This window comes from Canis lupus, chromosome 30, assembly GCF_048164855.1.
Source record: "Canis lupus baileyi chromosome 30, mCanLup2.hap1, whole genome shotgun sequence".
NCBI classification, from domain to species: Eukaryota; Metazoa; Chordata; class Mammalia; order Carnivora; family Canidae; genus Canis; species Canis lupus.
The window spans coordinates 23,511,470-23,527,077 of record NC_132867.1 but is presented as its reverse complement, the minus strand read 5'-3'; the positions used below and the strand labels follow the sequence as shown (position 1 = coordinate 23,527,077).

At 35.1% G+C, this 15,608-nt stretch overlaps 1 long non-coding RNA gene across 1 annotated transcript; it reads left to right on the top strand.

The window, feature by feature from the left end:
- Window positions 1-455: 455 nt before the first annotated feature.
- On the top strand, window positions 456-13,553 carry LOC140621506 (uncharacterized). The gene is made up of 4 exons (XR_012021241.1): window positions 456-558; window positions 3,426-3,750; window positions 10,897-11,078; window positions 13,198-13,553. It is a non-coding gene; the product is annotated as an uncharacterized lncRNA (long non-coding RNA).
- Window positions 13,554-15,608: the final 2,055 nt, after the last annotated feature.

Here is a 15,608-nt window from a genome sequence, read left to right as displayed (position 1 = left end):
TCTTGATCTCAAGCCCCACGTTGAGCGCCATGCTGGGAATGGAGGCTACTTAAACAAAACAAAACAAAAAAACAAGACAAAAATAAACCCAAACAAACAAACACTTATAAGAATGATAGAGCTCTGGAAACTCATTTGTGACTGATCTAACCCTGATATTAGCTATTAAATCCATTAGAACTTATTCTTTAAACATTCAACCTTCCTTTATACATTTTAGTTATTCCTCCATGAATAGCTCCTTCCCTACAAATAAATCTAAGTTATTGTTATGGACTGAATGTTTGTGTCCTCCCAAAATTCATATGTCCAAGCCGTAACTCTCAAAGTGGTGATAGTAGGAGGTGAGGCATTTGGCAAGTGATTGAATTTAGATGAGGTCATGAGAGTGGAACCCCAGGATGGAATGGTGTCCTTTTACAAGAATCAGAGTTCTCAGTTCTCTCTGCCATGTGAGGACACAATGAGAAGGCAGCCATCCACAAGCTAGGAGGAGGGCTCTCATCAGAAACTGAATCTGCCAGTGTCTTGATCTTGGACATCAGAGCTGTCAAAACTGTAAGAAATAAATGTTTGCAAAAAAAAAAAAAAAAAAAAAAAAGAAAGAAATGTTTGCTGTTTAAGTCACTCAGTGTATGGAATTTTGTTACAGAAATTGAAGCCAACTAAGATGATCGTTTATATTTAAAATTAAAACAAATAATGAAAAACGCTTAGCTAATTGAAGGTTCATTTTTCATGCTTAATATTAGCATTATCAAACTTAAGAGATAGGAAGTGATCTGAAATGTAAATAAAAATAAAACAGCTATAACACATGAACATTTTCTTATCTGTCTTCGAAAAGGGAAAAAAACTGAATCATACTATCATAGGATTTAAATCTGGGAGAAAGCTGATCATTTAGAAACATAAAGTATCTCCATCAGTTCTCAAGGACACCCTCTGTTTTGTCTCTTTATCTTCTCTCTGTCCCTGTCTCTCTCTTTGTCTTCCTCTCTCTCTCACACACACACAGATAACTCATTCATTTATTTTCAATTAAAAAAAATTTAGTAGGCTTTCCCAATGTGGGGCTTGAAATCACAACCCTAATATCAAAACCTGAGTTGAGGATCAGAAGTTAGAAGCCTAATCGTCTGAGCCACCCATGAGATCCTTTTTTTTTTTTTTTTTAATATCTAACAACACTTAATGTTCTCTGATCATGTGCTTATAATTTAATTTGGAAGACAAAATATATGCTAAGTCAATCATTTAACACACATTTAACCAATGTCATTATTGTGTCAAATATATGCACACATTAGGTAAATAACAAAAATAATTGAAGCACTAAAATATAACATCAGACTCCAAGGAGAATACGAGAATTGCAGATATAATGACCAGAGATGAGCATTACTGAGATTTTATTGCAAATAGAATTTAGACAGAAGATATAAATTCAGATAAAGGTAGAAAAGAAGAAAGTCCACTCAACTAGTATATTACAATGCAAACTGGGCAGGGGTCTAGAAAGGAGAGGAATATTGACATTGACTAGCAGAGAAGACTCTAAAAAAAATATGGACATAGCTCATTGAATTTACTCAGGACAAAGACATTTCCTATGGATTTATACTTAAGAAAAATGCATGTGTGCATTATTCCATACAATTTCAGAAACTTAATAGAACTTATAACCTATCATTTTACGAATCAGCTCAAGAAAATATCGTGTAGGAAAATCCTTACTCCAGTATTTTGAACAGGAAAAATTCTGAGTCAGAGTATGTAGATGTGACAGGCACCTTGAATAAATAACCTCCTCTTCATTCACTTCTGTTATAAAGAAGCTGAGCTGGGGAGTCGGGGTGCAGATTCCATTTTCAATGTAATGTCCTGGGGATGTAAAATAAGAGTGAAGTATTTTGGAAGTTGTTCAAGATCTGATTCCTTTCTGGTCATTTTCCCCATATAGGACATGCTTCATTGGAATCCATAATTATTGTCAAATTCTGTTGACTAACTTGACAGTTTGTGACCTAACTTGGAACCACCCAACTGATATCACGTAGAACAGAAACAACCCATTTCCATTTTGGATCCCAAATCACATTTTCATAAATGAAATAAAGGACTGTTGGTTTTATATTCCACTACATCTTGTGGTGGTGTTTTACACATATTGGAACAAATTTATTATCAGGAATGGGATGCTGTAATAATAAAACACTCAACTTGGAAAAGGCAGTCTGCAGTTACTCAAAGAACTTAAAGAAAATGAGAAAAATATTATTGAGGGATGGGAAAAAAGATGACTAGTGTTTGTGGATGGCAGGAAGCTAATCAAACTGTTGCCTGTGCTGTGGTATATAGAAATTTTACCTAATGAGTTATTGGATCTGACTATGGATATTTAGACACAAATCTCCAAATTGTTTAACTGCATATAATTCCAAATTGTTTAGCTGCATATAATAAAATACAAGGAAGGAAGATGATCTAAGGGTGAGACTGGTATATTTTTAAGAACAATTGAGAGGAAATGTGGGGAGTTGTAAATACTTTGTGGTCAGATGGAATATGGTGTTTAAGCCCTACATTGTATGGTGGTTCTTTATGCAGCAGTAGATAATCAGAACATAAAGTCAGCTGAGACGAAGATAGGGGGTAAATTTGGAAGTTTCAGGATAGAGCAAAAGGTATGATTTTCAAATAGAATAAATGGACTATAAAGCTTAGTGTGATTGCTAGTCAACACTAATGTCTCAATTATGAATAACTGAGATAATAATAAATAATAATAATAAATAATAATAAATAAATCACTAATGCATTATAAATCATAATTTAAAATTTTTCCTATTATGTTTAAAGTAGGGCTTTCTCCTGCCAGTATACACTCTTAGCAATCTACATAATGAACACAATTTTATAAGAACTGTTCTCAGAGCATCATCTCACCACAGATTAGTGTCTAGTTTAAGACTGTCTTAATCTGAGCTGTGGACCAAATGGAGGGGTTAGTAGACACAAACCTGCCAAGTAATATAGATACTGAGAGGCACACAGAGTGAAGGCATAAGATAAAGTCTATAATGCAACCAAAATTATGCATAGTAGAAGCCATGGTAAGTATAAGGTATGAGGGAAAGAGGATTAATAAATATATTCACCAGCAAATATATATATATGTATATATATGTATATGTATACATGTATTATAATTATATATATTTATATTACAAACTGAATGCATTCTCTAAAAATTCATATGTGGAAGCTCTAATCTCTACTGTAATGATATTAAAAGTCTTTGGGAGTCTTTGGGAGGTTGTAGGTTTAGCGGAGGTCAGGGAAACGTAGCTCCCATGATGGGAGTAGTGTCCTTATAAGACAAAACTAGAAAGTTACCTATCTCTCTTTTTCTGCCATATGAGGATATAGCAAGAAGATCGCAAACCTGGAAGAAGTATCTCACCACACGCTGAGTCTGCTGGCACTTTGATCCTGAGATTACCAGCCTCTAGAAGTGTTTGAGACACACTATTTATGATACTGATGATCCTTAATTTAGGATGTTTTGACTTACTATTTTTTTATTTCACGATGGTGCAAAAGTGATATGCATTCTTCAGAAACTGCAAATCAGATTTTGAGTTCTGCTATTCTCCTGGGCTAACAATCAATATGGTGTATGGCCCTCTCTTGTGTCCCTGGGCGATGGCAGTGGCCTGACCTCCCAGTCAGCTACGTGATTACAAGGTACAACCATTTTGTTTTTCACTTTCTGTACAGTATTCAATAAATCACATGACATATTCAACACTTTATTGTAAAATAGGCTTTGTGTTAGATGGTATGGCCAACTCTAGGCTCAGGTACTTACCATCTTTAAAGTAGGCTAGGCTAAGTTATAATGTTCAATAGCTTAGATGTATTAAATGCATTTTGACTTATGATATTGCGATTTATGATGAGTGTATCTAGACATAATTCCACTGTAAGTCAAGAAAGGTCTATATCTTGTTATAGCAGCCTGGGCTAAGAATCTATATCTATATGTACATCTATGTCGATCTTAGAGCAGTGGAACAAGAAAGTGTAAAATTTATGGAAGAGCAAAGATTAAGGAACCTGATGTTGATTCAGAGAAATGTCTTACTTATAGAGTAATTAATTAATTAATTCACAAAAATATGCTGAATGTTTAAAATAAATAGGCCCTGGGTCACCTGGGTGGCTTAGTCAGTTAAGTGACCGACTTTTGGTTTAGGCTCAGGTCATGATCTCCAGGTCCAGAGATGGAGCCCTGCATTGGTCTCTGCACTCAGAGGGGAGGTCTGCTTCCCCTTTCCCTTGGCATCTCTTTCAACTTACATACTTTTTTTCTCTGAAATTAATAAATAAATCCTTTAAAAATAATAAAAATAAAATGAATAGGCTCTGCTCTACATATTAGAGAGGAACATGTTGACAAAATAGAATCCTAACAAACTAGCAAGGGATACAGATCTTAAATTTAAAAAGCATACACATATAGGGCATCTGGGTGGTTCAGTCATGTAAGCATCAGACTCTTGATTTCAGCTCAGGTCATGATCTCGGAGTAGTGAGATGGAGCCCCATCTCAGGCTCCTCACTCAGCAGGGAGTCTGCTTGTGGATTCTCTCCCTTTCTCTTCGTGTGTCCTCCCTTCCCCTCATTCTCTCTCTCTCTCTCTAAAATAAAATAAATATGTAAAAAGATAAATAAATAAAAAGTGTACACAAATATAGACATAGTTAAGAGAATTTTTAAAATTAAATGTATAAATATACATACACATATAAAATACATCACAATAAGTAGAAATATACATGCTATAGCAAGGCAAGGTAATGGGAAATAGAATGGGGTAGCTTGGTATTCCCTGTCAGGTAGTCAGGAAGGTCCCATTGAAGAAAGAGCATTTTTGGAGAGAAATGAAAGAAGGGAGAAAGGCACCTGAACAAACATTTCAGGGAGAAGGAATGTAAGTGCCTAGGTCCAAGAAAGGGTGTGTGTGTGGGGGGGTGTTTGGGATTTTTTAAGCAGCAAGTGACTGAGCAGGAGTGAGAATAAGATAGATTTGAAATGACAATGTAGACAGAAGCCACCATTCAGGCAGTAGGTTTTCCTTTGAGAGATACAGAAAGCCAATAGCAGGCTTAGATCAGGAGACTGACATGACCCAATATATATTTTAGTAGGATCCTTCTCATCTCTGTATAGAGCAGAGCAAAGCAAGAGTGGAAGCAGGGCCTCAGTTAGTAGACTATTGAGCTGTCCTGAACAAACATGATGGAGCTTGCGACTATAGTAGTTAGCTGACATGGTGGAAGGCAGTGATCACATATGGGATAGATTTTGAAAGCAGAGCCTAAGTCACTGCTGATGGATTGTTTCTGAGAGATAACAATTTCAAGTTCTAGTTCACTTATTAGTTCTGTTTGTTTTGTTTCCCCAAGCATCTGGATGAATGGTAGCTCTACTTCCTGAGGTAGAGAACAGTGTCATAGGAGTGATTTTGGAGCTGATAGAAGAATTCAGTTTGCCTTAGAATGTGTTAATCTTGAAGTACAATTTTATCATCTGCATGTCATTTGTTAAAGGATTTTGGTCTCTTGGTAACTGGATGGGGTGCCAGGTCATTCGTTCAATTATAGGATGCAGTGGGAAGCATAAATTGGAAGTGATGCATGGGAGGAGAGGTACATTTGTTGCTCAGTCTCAAGCACCATTGTCAAATACTAAGAATATTATATAATGGTAAGAAAAGAAAGGCATATTTTTGATTGGTCTGTTGATCACGACACATAGGCCCCTTTCATGATTAAATCATTATGGTGAGAGGGCAGCCTGGGTGGCTCAGCGGTTTAGTGCCGCCTTTGGCCCAGGGCCTGATCCTGGAGACCCGGGATCAAGTCCCACATCAGGCTTCCTGCATGGAGCCTGCTTCTCCCTCTGCCTGTGTCTCTGCCTCTCTCTCTCTCTCTCTCTCTATGTCTATCAAGAATAAATAAATAAATAAATAAATAAATAAATAAATCTTAAAAAAAAGATAAATCATTATGGTGAAAGATGTGGTCTCTATAGCAGTACCCAATCCTGAGTACAATAGATGAAAAGTATTTTTTAGAAAAATGTTAGAGGGATCCCTGGGTGGCGCAGCGGTTTGGCGCCTGCCTTTGGCCCAGGGCGCGATCCTGGAGACCCGGGATCGAATCCCACATCGGGCTCCCAGTGCATGGAGCCTGCTTCTCCCTCTGCCTGTGTCTCTGCCTCTCTCTCTCTCTCTCTGTCTGTGACTTAAATAAATAAATAATAAATAAAATATTTAAAAAAAAAAGAAAAATGTTAGAGTGCAGATGCAAAATAATTTTTCACTGACTGAAAGAGAGCTAGAAATATACAAGAAAAGCACTAATTCATATATTTTAATACCATTTATGTTATAGTTGATAATAAAAGGAACACACAATTTATGTGCTAGTTAAAAAGTATAAGTTAAACACACATAATTTATATGCTAGTTAAAAAGTAGAAGTTAAAAGTATAAGTTAAACAAATCTCCATTAATTCACCAGAACAACATATCAAAAATAGTTTGAAGGTATAAGCAGCTATTTTTTATAAAGGCAGGTTTTAAAAAGTTTGCAAACGTGTAGAGCAATGCCATTCCTCTCACCAATTAAAGATTTTATGTTTTCAGGGAAGTCTTAGGGTCATAGCAAAATTGATGAGAAGGTACAGGGATTTCCTATATACCATACCCTGTTCCCACATGTGCAGCCTCTCCCATTATCAACCTCTCTCACATTAGTTACAACTGATAAACCTACATTTACCTCCGGGTTCACTCTTGGTATTGTACTTTCTATGGGTTGGGATGAGTGTATAATGACATATGTCCTTCATTACTGTATATCATATGGAGTATTTAAACTGTCCTAAAGATTCCTTGTGTTCTACTTATTCACCCTCCACCCACCCTTACTCCTGGAACACACTGACCTTTTTATCGTCCCCATAGTTTTACCTCTCACAGAATGCCACATAAATGGAATCATACAGTATGTAGCCTTTTCAGACTGACTTCTGTCACCTAGTCATATACTTTATGATTCTTCCATGTCCTTTTGGCCCAATAGCTCATTTCTTTTTAGTGCTGAATAATATTCCATTGTCTATATATTCCACAGTTTATTTATCCATTCACCCACTGAAGGACATCTTGGGTGTTTCCAAGTTTGGGCAATTAAAAGTAATACTGTTATAAACATATGTGTACAAGTTTTTGAGTGGACAGACATTTACAAGTTCTTTGGGTGGTTACCAAGGAGCAAAATTGCTGGAACATATGGAAGAAATATGTTCAGTTTTGTAATGAAGCGCCAAAGTGTCTGTGCCAACAATAAATGCAAAATCCTATTGCTCCACAACCTCACCAGCATTTGGTATGCTTTTCACCAGTAATATTTTTGGTAAAATACTTTCTAATATGAAATTTGGTCATTGATGCTAACATACCATGGAGTTCTTATTGTTATTTTTCAATTAATAAATAAATATTTTAAGAATCACTCTGTTTTAATTAATAATATAGTAAATATCAATGCCTACATAATCCACAAAAAATTGTGATCCATATTAGAGTTCTTTAAGGAAACAGATCAATAGCATCTATATATCTATATCGAGAGAGAGAGAGAGAGAGAGATTTATTATAAGGAATTAACTTATGTAGTTGTGAAAGCTGGTAAGTCCAAATTCTGTAAAACAGACCGGTAGTGCAGGAAATCCAGGGGGAATTGAGGTTACAGTTTGAAAGTTTAAAAACTTTCATGCAGGAAGAGACAATGTTGTAGAAAAAGTTCAAAGGCAGCCAGCTAGGCCCACCCACACTATATGAGGATAATTTGCTTTACTCAGCTGAACCAGTTCAAATATTAACAGAAACATACAGAATATTCAGGGTACATGGTTGGGTCAATGGTTGAGCATCTGCCTTTGGCTCAGGTAGTGATCCCCAGGTCCTGGGATCAAGTCAGCATTGGGCTCCCAGCAGGGAGCCTACTTCTCCCTTTGCCGATGTCTCTACCTCTCTATCTGTGTCTCTAATGAATAAATAAATAAAATTTTAAAAATACCATAGAGAATAATCTTTGTCCATCTGGGAACCCGATGGCACAGTAAAGTTGACATATTAGCCATTACTTATTTTTTAGAGTATAAATCTGTCCTGAAAGTAAAGTTTTGGATGTGTTTCATATAATATCCTGCTCTCTCTGTGTGTGTGTGTGTGTGTATAGAATATCCCATGTGTGTGTGAGTGTGTGTGTGTGTATACACAACTAAGCTGTATAAAAAAGATACATTTTATTTATGCTACTTTAGGCAGACATTTGGATTTTTTTTTATTTTTGTTATAAACAAGTTTTTATGACCTAAGACTCTTGTTTTTGTCACAAGAAGCATGTTTTTGTGCTTCTTGCTGCATTTATGCAGATTTTCTAAAATCCATGTAGATGAGTAACTGCATGGTCACAGATTTTCTAAAATCCATATAGATGGGGAACTGCATGGCCACATGGATATGTTCAAGTTCAGATTTATAAAATAATGGTAATTTGTTTTCAAAACTGACAATTTGTTTTCCAAATATACTAATTTATACTCTCACCACCAATTGCATAAGGATTTTCTCTAAATTGTCACCAACTATAGGTGTTGTTAAAATTCTTGATGTTTGCCATTTTTTTGGGGAGAAAAAGATTTTTTCCTACAATCTTAATTTTGAGTTGAGCAGGGAGAGGACTATGGATTAGCTGATAATAAATTATCAGGAGAAAAGACAGGGCATATTTATAATTGCATACATTTGCACTCACTAATGAGTAACTTAATAAGTAACCAGAGTTAAGGTTTATATAATGACTCAACAAAAAAAAAAAAAAGAAAAAGAAAAAGAAAAAAAAGAAAGAAAAGAAGAAAAAAAAGAAAAGAAAGAAAAGAAAGAAAAGAAAAGAAAAGAAAGAAAAGAAAGAAAAGAAAAGAAAAGAAAGAAAAGAAAAGAAAAAAGAAAAGGAAAAGAAAAAAAGAAAAGAAAAGAAAAGAAAGAAAAGAAAAAAGAAAAGAAAAGAAAAAAAAGAAAAGAAAAGAAAAGAAAAAAAGAAAAGAAAAGAAAAAAAAGAAAAAAACCCTCAGGGCTCCAGGGCTGGGGGCATCAACATGAAAAGTTCTCTTGGGCTTCTTGATGCTAATGGGAAGAGGCAATCTGCCTTCTTCCTGACTGGAAGTTTCTCTGTAGGGGTGAAATTATGGTGGCTGAATTCATACTCCCAAGTGCTAAATCAGTCCTCTTTCAAATAGGAAAATCCTTCTGGGGGCAGGGTGGGGGTGTCAGTGACAGTTGTATAACTGTTTGGTTTTATTGTTTTGTTTTTTTTCTTTCTGGGAGGGAGGCTCTGCTTAAGTTTAGATATGTTCATTTCTGCAGCTTTTTAAAGATGTTTCCAGTTTTAAATAAGCCATCTACCACTTTGGTAGGCTGCTAATTGCTTTATCTAATACGGTAATATTGAATGTTACTGAAGCCTAGTTTTACATTTTCTCTGATGATTAATGACTTTCAGCATCTTTTTAAATTTTTTTTAAAGTAGGCTCCGTGCCCCTGAGACCAAGACCTGAGCTGACATCAAGAGTCAGCCACTTAACCAACCAAACCACCCATGCTCCCCAACTTTGAGTATCTTCTGACTTGTTAAAAAACTTTACAGATGGCCTGTTTTGTAACATGTCTGATCATGTTTTGGCCATTATTGTTGTATCGAGCTATTGTACTTTTTCTTCTTAATTTGTAGACTTCTTTCTATATTTTGGATACTATTTTTTTGTCAGTTTTAAGTACTGGAAATGACTTCTCTATGTTAAGGAATTTGGATAAAAGAGGCTTTGCATTTTGTGTTATCTAATAATTTATCTATTTTTAGTACCTCATGTCTTCTTTCATACTTTTTCTTAAAATACTAAAATTTGGGGCTCCTGGGTGTTTCAGTTAGTTGAGCATCTACCTTTGGCTCAGGTATTAGTCTCAGCAGGGAGTCTACTTCTCCTTCTCCCTCTCCCCTCCCTTCCCCAAGCTCTCTTTCATTATCTCTCTCTCAAATAAACTAAATAAATAAATAAATAAATAATAGTTAAAAGTTTTGAGTAGTAGACATAATTCTAAATATGTTCATTACCCAAGGTTCTGGTCACTTGGAATCAAACACTAAACTAGGAACTGTTATGAAGTGATTTTACAGAAATAATTTAAGTCCCAGTTAGTTGACCTTAAGATTCAGAAATCTCCTGGTGGGGATTCAGAAATCTCCTGGTGAGCTTACCAGGAGCCTGTTAAAAGCAGAAAATTTCCTCCAGGTAGCAGAAGCAGAAGTCAGAGTTTCAAAGCACAAGGAGGGTTTGGTGTACTGTTGCAGCTTAATCGTGGAGGATCCATATGATTAGAAATGTAGAGGTCTCTAGAAGTTCAGTGTGGCTCCTGCAAATAGCCTGCAAGGAAACGGGGACCTCAGTCCTAAAACTACAAAGAACGGAATTCAGCCAAAAAACCTGAGTAATCCTGAAAGAGTATTTTCCCCCTAGGCCTCCAGGTAAGAGCCCAGTCTGGCCAACAACTTGATGTGATCTTGTGAGAACCTAAGCAAAGACCGTATCTGAGCTTATCTGGACACCTGACCTATAGAACTGTGAGATCAAAAATGGATATTGTTTTAAGTCACTAAGATGGTGTGACTTTCAATGTAGCAATAGAAGCTAATATATATTTGCCTTTACACTTCAATCTTTTTTTTTAATCTTTTTTTAATTTTTATTTATTTATGATAGTCACACAGAGAGAGAGAGAGATAGAGAGAGAGAGGCAGAGGGAGAAGCAGGCTCCATGCACCGGGAGCCCGACGTGGGATTCGATCCCGGGTCTCCAGGATCATGCCCTGGGCCAAAGGCAGGAGCTAAACCACTGCGCCACCCAGGGATCCCTACACTTCAATCTTTAATGTGAAGACTTGGTGAGGTTTTATTTTTATTTCCTCCCTATGAAACTGCATGATAGAAATTAGGTATACATTTTCATTTTTCCACATAGCAACTAGTTGCTTTAAAACTATCATTTGTTCCTAACCTAGCAAATTCCATTTAATAAATATTAAACTTCTCTCCTTAATAATAAAGGATCTTTTTTTAACGGTTTTATTTATTTATTCATGAGAGACACACAAAGAGAGGCAAAGACACAGGCAGAGGGAGAAGCAGGCTCCATGCAGGTAGCCCAATGTGGGACTCGTTCCCAGGACTCCAGGATCACACTCTGAGCCAGAAGGCAGACAGACACTTAACCGTTGAGCAACCCAGGCCTCCCAATAACAAAGGATCTTATAACACTTATTCTCATCATCCTTGTTCTGATATACTATTATTTTCTAGTATTTTTAGTGTTTTTTTTTAATTTTAAAATTAATTATTGATGTTATTGTACATATTGTGATAATCATTTGTAAGGATATTTTTATTATCTTACATCAACTAAGTTATTTGTTTTTTACAAGCTTACTTGCTCCCCAGATCATTCTTTATTCATTACATTCCTCACATCTCAGATCATCCTTCTAAGATTATTCTTCTTATGCCTGAATTTACTGTAGCAAAGTTATATTGATTACATTCCTTAGCTTTTTGCACTATTTAATATTAAAGTAGTAATATTCAGAGGCACCTGGATAGCTCAGTTAATTAAGCATCCAACTCTTGATTTCAGCCCAGGTCATGATCTCAGGGTTATGAGATTGAGCCCCATGTTAGGCTCTGACTCAGTCTACTTAAGATTCTCTCCCTTTCCCTCTGTACCCCCCATTCTCTCTCTAAAATAAATAAATAAAAGCTTAAAAAATATAAAGTAGTAATAGTCAAAAGCCAACTCTGAAGTTATCTTGTTAAACACTAGTACTACCTTTTCATTTTACAGATGAGAAGATTAAACCCCAAAGGCTGAGCTTTATAAGGCCACAAAGAAACTTAGCAGAAAAACTACAACATTTCTGGGTCTTATCTTTTCTCCATTTGGTTACCTCACCATGATTCCCTATATAAATTTCCCTCTGACTCAGAAACTTGAGTGAACTTGAGTGAATTTGAACTCATTTTCACCCCCACTTTCCATGATAACCTCTTGTCTAATTCTCAGAACTCTGAGGGAAGTTGGATGAGGGAATAAAGCACTGAAAATACTCTTTTTGACTGTCTTAGTTTAAAAACAGTGGTGGGTATTTTTAATAATATCTATGTAGCCGTGCTTCCAAAATTTGTCCTAGGACTAGAGTACATTGAATGATAAAGTAATGATTTCTGCTCTGGTATCCTGCTGTTAGTGTCTATCAAATAAAATGTTTATCGTTATTCATTTATAGAAGAAAATTGAGAGTGTTGATTTCTAATTATTTCCCTTGCACATCAGGAATATTACACTTCATTTAATTGATACAGAGAATGAGTAAAATCATCACATGAATATTTCATAGTAATAACTCTTATGTTTGAAGTTAACATATTTAGAGTATATTATTTAAGAAACTTCGTATAAGTGATACCTTCCATGTGTCTACCAGGCAAAAGTAAAATAAGGCAAGATTTTTAGAAAAGAAAAGTTATTTTTTTTAATATCTTATGATTCACCAGTTTTTAAATTGCCTTTTAGAAGTAGAATATGGCCCACTATTTTAATTGCATGTTCATTGTTTGTGCAACAAACTCATTCAGTGAATTTAATTTGGAAAATTCCTAATATATGTATTATTTATTCTGCATTTTGTATCATCACAGAATCTTATAAACTGCCAGTGACTCACATAAACCTAATTGATTAAATGTTCACTCAAATTTATGACTCTGATTAGACACTAAGTGTTTTGCATACAAATCATTTTATGCTGGTTGGGTCCGTTTAAAGCATCACAGTGAATTTTATAAATGAATATTGACATTTCAATACTGCAACATTTTGCTAACATATCATCTGATAACAACAAAAATAAGCAAAGGAATTTAAAAGAAGAAGGCAATTTAATTTCATAAATAAAGCAGCTCAGTCTCCATTCACTATGTGCAATTAAAGAGATTAATCTTTGGTTGCAGCCTCGTGGTGACTACCATAATGGAAGTGGAGAGAGTCTATAAAAAAAGTCAGCATTGTTATCAAACAGCATCATATCCTACAAGGAAATCATTCATGAAAGGAGAAGTCAATAGCAGCAAACTTCATTAATCTCATTTTTTTAAAAAAATGCCCAGCCACCCCAGCCTTCATTAACCACTCTAATCGGTCAACAGCTATCAACATCAAGGCAAGACCTTCTCCCAGAAAAAAAGAAATTTAACTCCATGAATGCTCAAATGATGGTTAGCATTTTTTAGCCATAAAATGTTTTTAATTAAGGTAATAAAAAAAGAAAAAAATAAATTGTTTGTAGCTATCTATAAGCATCCCTTCTTCATACAGAGACTGTATCTATATTGGATAAACCCTATAATCAGATTTCTAGTAAGAAAAAATAAAACACAGTTGCTTCAACACCCAGTATGCAACCAGTGTGCAAAAAAGCAATAGCTGTCTTGCCTTCAAAGTGATATTTTTCTTACACAATTTTTTCCTCTTGATGGGCTAGATACCCAAGAGTACTAGAGTTCTTGGTATTGTCATTGTTTCTACCATGTCTTTTTTCTCTTCTCTCAGTTATGCTTTAGACACTCTATGCTTTCTTATTGATCTCTGTCTATAACTTTGGGACTTATGAAATGATGTTTGTTTCATGGGTACTTGTTTCTGGGGAAGAGTGATACAAAGTCATTCATACTTTGTTTTCTAACTATCTTGGTTAGTTACACAAAATTCTATTAACACAAAGATTACAAGGATAACTAGAAGGACTTTTGAAATAGGGTCCTGAGATCTAGTCCTGCACTGGCCCCCCACAAGGAGCCTGCTTCTCCCTCTACATATGTCTCTGGTCTCTCTGTGTCTCTCATGAATAAATAAATAAAATCTTTTAAAATTTTTCCAGATTTCCTTAGCCTTAAGATAATGTTATTTTTATCTTTTTTCTCCCGTTTCCCAACAATATGAAAAGTCACTCATGTGTTAGAAATGCAGCCCAATTAGAATGTCTCATCAGAACATAAAATTTCTGAAGGGACAATACTTCATTTTGCAAAGATTTATAGAAGCTTTGAAATTAATGTATGCTTTTCTACTGTTGGATGGGTCAAATTCTTGGAAAAATCAGCTTTCTCACTGATCTCTAGAAGTGAAAAAGCAGTATGATATTGATTTATTAAACTTCTCTTTTTTCCAGAGAAAATTCTCTGGATGGCGAAGTTAATACTTCAGGTACAAAAAGATTTATAGTAATACTTCCCACATAACCATATTTCAGTGAAAAAGGAATCAAAATAAGACCTACACACTGTATGTCCTGTTGAGTTGATGGGATACATCAAGAAGTAATGTGTTATGTAATCATAATCCTCATCTCCTTGTCTGACAAGTTGACCACATTGGTAGACAGGCTACTAGGTAGTTCCAGTGATTAGAACAAGTTCATGGTAAGATCTTGGATTTAGTACTCTCTAAACCACACTTCTTTCAAATATATATTACTAGTGCAGGGGGTGGGGGGTGGGGGACTTGGTTTAGAATTGATAAAATCTCTCGTTGCATCAGCAAAAACTAATTAGATTTTGAGTGCAAGTGTTAGTGTCAGAGAGGAACTATTCATTCAAAAAGTTTACAACTACTAATGCCCAACTGGAAAGAAAATATTTTTGTCTTATGCTGTATAATATTTCCTTTCCCTAGGAGATACTTATGTGAGTTATCCAAAGTTGAACTTTATATTTGAGTGGTTTGCTTATGTAAAACTGGAGCATATCTTTTCAAATAAAGAGCATATCTTTTCACATACTTTTAAAATAATATTTGGGGCATTGGTGTAGCTGTGATCATGGTTACTTAGTTAAATTTCTTCCTAGCAATCAAAAATTCAGTCATGATCAATGTAAGATAAAGTACAGTGGAAGAGTGGAAATTACTAAATCAGCTAGGGTGGTTTACTAACCTAAGTAAACTTAACAATTCATTTGAAAAAACAGTCTTTATAATTAAATATTAACTGATGATTTTAACAATATGTAAGGAATAGTTGCTTATCTAGTCTTATACAGTTAATTAGTCTAATAAACAATAAGGATTTTGCATGCCTGGAGAGCTTCCTTTTGTGATCCACCCTGGTCAAGTTTACATGGTAAATGTCATTCTCCTTAGAATTATTCCTGCTAGTGGACAACTCCAGAAGAAGCCAGTGAAGAATGCTTGATTAGAGATTAGAAAATGTCATTTTTCAAAATCTCTCTGCAAACTGCTGTGTTTATCTTTCCCCTGAAAAAAGTTGACACCAAGAACACTTTGCAAAAACCCTGAATTTGAAATATTTCTTAGCTGCATGTTTGTTTTAGTACATCTGTTATATTATTATTAAAGAAGTTCAAAT